We start from the raw sequence: 6,000 nt of genomic DNA, 5'->3' as shown, positions 1-6,000 counted from the left end.
ATCAAACAGGTTATATGCTGTAAATTTTCACCTGTATAACATTCTTGAAATGGCAAAATTAAAGATACAAAACATGGCAGTGGTTGCTAGGTGTTGTGGTATTACGTGGGGGTGGGGAAGAGTTTTTTATTAGGCTATAAAAGGGTGGCTGGAAGAATTCTTTGGATGGGATTTTTCTGTATCCTGACTGTGGTGATGGCCACAAGAATCTACATGTGTGATAAACTGCGTGCAACTGATTACATGCACAGATACATTCAATGAAGGCCTGCAAAACTGGGTGAAATCTGCATAAGTTCAAGGGCTGTCTCAATGACTGTTTCCTGGTTGTTACATTGTGTTCCAGTTATGCAAGACAGCTACCACTGGGGGAAGCTGAATGAATGGTATGCAAATATTTTTGTATTATTTCTTACAAATGTTGTAAGAAATGTCTACAATGTCTCAAAATCAAAGAGTTTTTAAAACAAATCTTTTAAAAGAACTTCTCAAATCCATCCCATAGAGCTGGTGATAATCTATCCAGCTATTGTGAATAAACTATTAACAGAAATACCCACACACACACACACACACACACACACAGAAGGCCTATCATGTCTTTTTATTCCCTTTCCATTTCATCCATCCCAACTCCATACATTAAAGGCCAGTGAGGACTGAAAGGGCTCTGTGGGCCAGTGTGGCTTTGCTCACTCCAGAGCAAGTCTCTGCTGGCTCCAAAAAGGCAGGCACTGTCAACTGTCTTGAGTGGGGGTACTGGCTGTCCTGAGGCCCCCTCCTCCCTCATCCCTTGGAACAGCCCAGGGTGATGGCCTACAGCATTCTTATGATCTATGATATTGTGCAGAGAGGAGAGAGGGAGATTTCCCCTGAGAATTCCCTTGGAGGACTCATGAATCCTTGCCTGGTTAGCAAGTCTCACCCTGGGCGACTGGTGGGGAGACAGCTCACCCCGGATGGTGGCATGGCCCCAGGTGTCCATCAGCACTCATGTATGGGACATGGATGACCCTGATGGCCAAGTGGTAGACAAAATATCCCTCACTCTGGGCTCCTACGCAGGCCTTAAACTTTTCTCTTAGAGATTCACTCCTTTGCTTAAGACTTTCTTTCGTTTGTTCATTCATTCACTCAGTGGGTATAACAATGTATTCATTCAAAACGTATTTCCTGACACCTATTCTGTGCTAGGCTCCACATCGGTGCTAGAATATGTCGTTAAGACATGAATTTCATTCTGAGAACTTCTCCTTCAGGTGGGGAAGATATAAATTCAGACGATTAAATGATACCTTTAAGGAGGTAGTTACTCTTGAGAACCTTGTACAAGGGGATAGCAACCCAGAGGTGGGCTGTGGGGCAGGGGCAGCTGGGGAGGCTTCCTGGAGGAGGTGAGGCTGGAAGAGGATGGAGGAGAGGGGTAGGGAAACGGAGTCAGGGCAGAAGGAACCTCCCTCGAAACAAGGACCGCAGTGGAAGCCCAGGTGGTTGATTGGCTGGCTAGAGACAAGGCTCCTCCCAGTTCCCAGACGCCCCTCCCAGATCCCAGCGGAACCACGAGTCACACTTTCACCGAAGGGGAATGCAACCTTGCCTCAGAGCAAATTAGACCAGCGCTTGGCCGTGCAGGTGGATCCTGGGAGGATCTTGTTAAAATGCAGATTCTCTGCCTTTCTCACAAGCTCCCAGGTGACTCCCGGGACGCAGGTCCCCGGACCACACTTTGAGCAGTAGGGATCTATAGTAGCACACTCCCTTGATTCCACCTGGGAACTTCATTTCACCCAGATCTGAACTTGAGCCATTGGCTGCTGCCCTCTAGGTCATGATTCACACCTTCATAATATAACACCCACCCGTCCCACCAACTCTGGAAGGAGAGAGATGTGGGGCCTGCCCCTGGGCTGTGTGACCTCAGGGAAGCCTTCAACCTCTCCCAGCCTCCATTTCCTCATCTGCAAAATAGGATAGTCGTTTTCACAGGGTGAGTATGAAGGCTGCATGAGCAATGATGAGCTTAGCAAAGTGGATGGCACACAGCAGCGACCAGTGCGTGTTAGTGCTTGTACCTGTTCTTTTTGCTGCCAACATTTCCAGTTATACTGTTCCATCTGGAGCCCAGTGGACTTGAGTTAATGTCCCAGCTCAACCACTGAGCGGCTGTGTGACCTTGGACAAGCCACATAACTGCACCGAGCAGCGGCTGCCCCTTCTGTAGAATGGAGTTGGGACACTGCCTCTTTCTAGCTCACAGGTTGTGGGGAGGACCCAGTGGTCTGCAAACAGCATCTTGGTACCACACCAGGAAAGTTCTGACCACGTGGAGAGCCAGCAGGAAGCCTAGCTCTCTAGATTTACTCACACATCCCTGCTTGTCCAACATGGAACACCTGCTCTGTGCCCCTTGGTAGGCACAGAGATTTAAAGGTGAGGGAGATGCCACTCTGGGCCTCACATCTCCCCATGCACAGGGCTGGAGAGCAGCCTGGGGACCTGGGGCTGGGCATCCTGGCAGCTGGCAGCCAGGACAAGCGAGCTGTGTCACCAAAGGGCACAGAAATGGTGCAGTAGCCTCTGAAGATGCCTAGTAAGATACAGGGACATGCTGGTACTAGGTGGGCTTGGGTCTGAAGACGTTTGAGAGTTTTTTTTAATTTTTAATTGGAGTATAGTTGCTTTACAATGCTGTGTTGGTTTCTACTGTACAGCAAAGTGAATCAGCTGTACGTATACCCATAGCCTCTCTTTTTTGGATTTTCTTCCCGTTTAGGTCACCACTGAGCACTGAGTAGAGTTCCCTGTGCTACACAGTAGGTTCTGAAGACATTTAAAATGTTCCCGTAGCCTGGCCAGCACTTATAGTCTTGAGTACAAGCCTCAAAGTAGCCCAGCCATTCCTGGACCAAGAACAGGGCTGGGCAGAGCCTGAATCCCCAGGGTGATGAGCTGGGAGTGAAGGCAGAAATGCCCAGAGACTTTTTTCAGCTGGGGCCATGGCAAGGAAGCCTCCTCCACAATTGTCCTGTTACCTGGTCTGGTCAACTTCCTTACCTGAAGAATGGAACTCAGTTTGGGACACCAGATTTTTAAGATTAGATAGAGACCATTCAGAGAATTCTGCCACATTCCAGAAAGCAGAGTTGCTGAACTTGGAGAAAGCAGTATGTAGGGGCCAAGAACCCTGTCTTCAGAGACTTGATGAGAGTCCTGTGGTTGAACCACCTGACAATTCACTTTGTGAAATGCCAAGAAGAGTTGGTTTCCAATTACTTTAATCAATTTTTGAATAAAGTCCCCCCCCCCAATTATAAAAGTTAACCATGCTTATTGCAGAAACTTTGGAAAATATACAAAAGTATAAAGGAAAAAATGAAAAACTAGAACCTTCCAATCCAGGGTTCACCATTTGTGACATGGCAGAACAGTTTCTAACTCTTTTTTGACAGTTCAGTGGTCCTCAGGGACCCATTCCTGCCCAGCAGGTGGACTGGCTCCCCATATGCTGGTGATTCTTGGATTAGAGACAGCATGGAATTTGAAGAAGTGTGCAGGTGTATCTGACAGCTACTGCTGTGATACTGTGTAACAAACAAACTCCCACTGCACTGGCTTACAATTGTAAGCATTTATTTCGTGTTCAGATCTGTGGGTTCGGTGAGGAGTGAACAGTGTCAGTGAATCTAAGCTGTGGGTTGGTCTATGTGGGCTCCATGTGGCTTTCATCCCTCCACAAGCAGAGGGCTCCCACAGGCTCATAAGGCCCACTGCACAGTCAGTGTTAAGCCTCAGCTTGTGTCATAATCCACTAACATCCCATTGGCCAGACAAGTCACATGGCGAACCCAAAGTCAAGAGGTAAAGATGAACATTGAGCCTTTGGCAAGAGTGTGGATGCAGATACCCCCTTGGGGTGGGAGGTGGGGCACTTATTCACTCTCCTGCACCTGGTGGGTCTAACACTTCCCACCCCCTCCCCAGGGTCAGGATCCTCCCTGTAGAAGCACTGCTTTGGCCCTTTAGTCTATTTCCCTCTTTTACGTATATAGTTTTTAGTACACGTGTTTTGTTTTTTAGTCGCTAAGTCATGTCTAACACTTTAACGACCCCGTGGACTGTAGCCCACCAGGCTCCTCTGTCCATGGGATTTCCCAGGCAAGAATACTGGAGTGGGCTGCCATTTCTTTCTCCAGCATTGGGTGTATATTCAACTTTTTAAAAAATGCTTGTTTTCTTTTTCCACTTAGCTTTATACCCTATAGATAATTTCCTTATATTAAATATTTTTGAGAACATGGAATATAATGGCTACAGAATTATAAAGTCATAAAGTTTTGCATGACTGGTTGAACTCTCCCTCTGAGATATTGAGGTTTTATCCAGTTTGGCTGCTATAAGTAGCAATGTGGTGGACATCTTGGTACAGACACTGTTTGTACCAGGTTGGTGATATGGTTGGTCTCTAGCCATGGAAAATACCCCACCTCACTAAAGCTCAAAAATTTGACCAAGGCCTGGAAATGAGAGCATGGAATCTCCCCTAGTCATAGAGATTCATTAAGAATGGAGAGGGCGCCTAGGCTTGGCCAATCAGGGGTTTGTTTAAAGAGTGACACCTGACCCAAGGTGATCCAATCAGAGTAAAGCCTGGGACTTGCCGGGGGTTTACTGCGAGGAGACACTCTCTCTTTTCCTCTGACTTCAACTTTAAAGGATGCATGCCCAAGGTTGTTGGCAGCCAAGATGCGGGAGAGCAGAGCCCACAGACAGGCTGGCTTCTGTGGCCACTGAGCCCCTGATCAAGCTGTTCCCGAAGCTTGAGAATTCCTGGACATCTTGTTTTATAAGCCAATACACTCTGTCTTTGGCTTAAGCCAAGCTGAGCTGGACTTTGTCATTTTGAACCAAATAGCTCTGGTTTCATTCACTTAAATTTTTTGACTTAGAATTGCTGAGCCAAAGGACATAAACATTTTGTAAGCCTCTAAGACCCCTTTTCAGAGCACTTTCCAGAGAGTTTATACAAACAGCATTGCAGTGTTGGAGAGTCTATCTTACATGCATAGTGTACTAGCTAATATTTTTTTGATGGGCAGAAGTTACAAGGTGTGGACATCCCTGGTGGTCCAGTGGTTAAGAATCCACCTGCCAATGCAGGGGATACAGCTTAGATCCCTGGCCTGGGCAGAGTCCACGTGCCACAGAGCAACTAAGCCCGTGTTCCAGAGCTTCTGAAACTGCATGCCCTGGAGCCTGAGCTCCTCCAGAAGAGAAGCCACCGCAGTGAGAGGCCCTCACACCGAAACTAGAGTAGCCCCTACTGCCACAACGAAAGCCTCAGCAGCAGTGAAGACTCGGCACAGCCAAAAATCGGTAAATCTTTACTTAACCACATCCACAAAGACCCTTTGAAGAAAGAAGTTATAATGTGCAGTGTTATTTTCAGTCAAGAGAAATATCTTTCATGTTTGCAGGCCATTTTTATTTTGTGATTTATTTTTTGTCCATTTTGGGAACAACTGATGCCATTCTTTAACTCGAGTTCTTTAAATATCAAAAACATTGATCCTTTTTCAAATTTCTCAGCATCTCCTTGATCTCACCCCCTCCCATTTTCTTTTCTTTGGACATTTTGCTGTGTTCTGAGGTAGATGCAGCTTTCACTTTTATGTGGTTGAGCTATTTTCAGGTATCACTACTGGTTGCTTTGATGCTTCCGAGAATTCTTCCGGACTAAAGGTAGACGTGGAGCAGATTTTCTTCTTTTTGACATTGATGTACTCAGTGTTTCACATCCTGTGATTGGAGACCAGTCTGCACTGGAATCATCTGGGATGATTGTTAAAATAACAGATTTTGGGGGCCTCATGCCAGAATTCATAATTTCTGAGAATAAGCCCTGTTTAGCAAGTGTCATAGGTGGTTTTAATGAGTATTGTCGTTGGAAAACCACCTCCCAAAGGAATTGGAATATACTATAATATCTGGTGGGGAGAAAGA

The sequence above is a fragment of the Ovis canadensis genome, chromosome 18 (assembly GCF_042477335.2).
Source record: "Ovis canadensis isolate MfBH-ARS-UI-01 breed Bighorn chromosome 18, ARS-UI_OviCan_v2, whole genome shotgun sequence".
Taxonomy (NCBI): Eukaryota; Metazoa; Chordata; class Mammalia; order Artiodactyla; family Bovidae; genus Ovis; species Ovis canadensis.
This window is presented reverse-complemented; position numbering follows the sequence as displayed.